This window comes from Eubalaena glacialis, chromosome Y (assembly GCF_028564815.1).
Source record: "Eubalaena glacialis isolate mEubGla1 chromosome Y, mEubGla1.1.hap2.+ XY, whole genome shotgun sequence".
NCBI classification, from domain to species: domain Eukaryota; kingdom Metazoa; phylum Chordata; class Mammalia; order Artiodactyla; family Balaenidae; genus Eubalaena; species Eubalaena glacialis.
Window position 1 is genome coordinate 5,102,994 of NC_083737.1, and position 2,212 is coordinate 5,105,205.

Consider the following 2,212-nt stretch of genomic DNA (forward strand, 5'->3'; position numbering starts at 1 on the left):
ATGAAATTATCTTGAAAGATTAAAAAAAAAAAAAAAAAAAGACTTTGAAGTCCTAATCCCCAGTACCTGTGAATGAGACTTTATTTGCAAATAGGGTCTTTGCAGACGATCAAGTTAAGATGAGGTCATTAGAATGGACCCTAATCCAACATAATGGGGGTCCTCACGAAAAGGGGAAATTTGGAAACAGATGCACGCACACGGGAAGAGTACCATGTGAAGATGAAGGCAGAGATGGGGCTGATGTGTCTTCACACCGAGGAACACCAAGGATTACCAGCAGCCCCCCGAGGCTGGGGGAGATGCATGGAGCTGATTGCTCCTCAGAACCTTTAGAAGGAAGCAACTCTGCTGAAACCTTGATTTGCGATATCTACCTCCAGAACAGCGAGAGGATGCTTTCTCTTCTTTTAAGCACCCAGCTTGTGGCACTTAGCTACAGCAGCCCCGGGAGCTAAAAGCACTTTTATCCAGGCGATGCTTTTCCACACCCTGCAAGCATCCACTGGGTACCACGGCAGCCTCCGCAGCAGAATAAAGATGCAGGAGATCAGCTGCTCCTCTCGTACCGGCACCTCCACCGCTTCTCCCTCTGTCACCCGCCGTGTGATGTACAGCTGGGCAGGACCAGGGCACGGTCGGGCGCACACCAAGCTCTCGTTCACAGTCGAAGTCTGATGGAGGGGCACCAAAGCCACGGCGGCCGAGTTACAAGGCCTCGTAGAGCTTTGTGAAGACCATGTGTGGTTTGTTTTGACTTCTGGGCAGTGGTCCCCAGTTATAGCACTGGGCAGGGAGCCGACTGCCAGGACAGAGTTCAACCTTGACTCAAAATCCGTCTTCCCGCCAATCCCAAAGTTCTATTGCCTGGTCCAGCTCGTCCTTCTGGCTCTGTCGTTTGCCAGATGTTATTTCTCCAGGGAGTACTATGCCCCCAGGCAGCATTCAGCAATGCCTATGGTTGTCACAGTGTGTGATTGGGTGAGTCCTACCAGTAATATCTGGTGGGTGGAGACTAGGAATGCTACTCAACCCCTCACAATGCACAGGACACCCCCTCTATACACAGTAAAGAATTACCTGGCCCCAAACATCGGTAGGGCTGTCCTAGAGAATTCTCATTCTCATCACTGAGCAGAGAAGAGTGGGTTGAATTTCAGGCGACCTGGGAGTTTTGACTTGGATCCCAGAAATGTGTCTCCTTTTGGTTGAAGTTGCAGAAAAATAACTGCAAGCATTTTGACAATCTTCCCTCCTGAGCAGACCTGACCCAGAGCAGTAGGTATTCCTAAGTAAAAGGCAAGTACGCTTTATTCTTTTGATCTGATAAATTCGTAAAGAAGTTTTGCAGCTGTGTAGTTCCAAGACGGATATTTGGCAAGCATGAATCTCACATCAAAACGCGTCAAAGTTCAGGCCACAGAGAATGAAAGTGCAAAATGGCTTTACGGATGGCTGTCTTTACACAATTCAGCACCTAGAAGTGGGCAGAAAGTTCCTGTTATTGAAAAAGTCTTTGAGGAGAATCATTCTTACATAAGATGTCAACTGAGATATATGTTCTGAGAACATATGGAAAAATGTTTACATTTGCAAATAGAAAAGAAAAAAAATTGGCATGCAGCCAAAAAGGAGTTTACACATAGAGTCATGTTATCAGGTAATTAAACATCATTTGCATCTAGAGGTGGTTACAGCGTAGTCAGAGCTATTTTCTGTCTTCTTTTTATTTTGGAGGCGGATGCCAGAGGGGGCAGAAACACGACATTTCAGGACTGTTCCACAGGGATTTTCAAGGCAACTGCTTTCCTGCTTTGAGACACAGCCAGCAAATGCCCTGTCTGAAGTGACCAAAGGCCAGGCGAGTTGCAACCTACTTGTGAATGAAAGACTCCCTGTTTCCAGCAAGAGTTGTCAGAGATCCCTCTGCAAGTGTTACAGTTTGTAAATGAGAACAGAAGGTCTTCTGTAGAAACCTGAAAGGCACGGACAGCAGATGCCAGGGACTTCCCGGCCCCTTTTCTGGACAACCTAACTTGGTTTCGGTACGATCCTTGTTGCTTTGAAGAGTGAATCAGCCGGCACATGCGTGGACCGGAGAGAAGTCCTTGACTCAGAGCTGAGATCGTGTCTCCTGGCAAGAGGACCCAGAAGACTGGTCCCCCGGAGAAGCAGCCGCTCCCTGACCTGCAGCTGGCCTGGCCCAGAGACA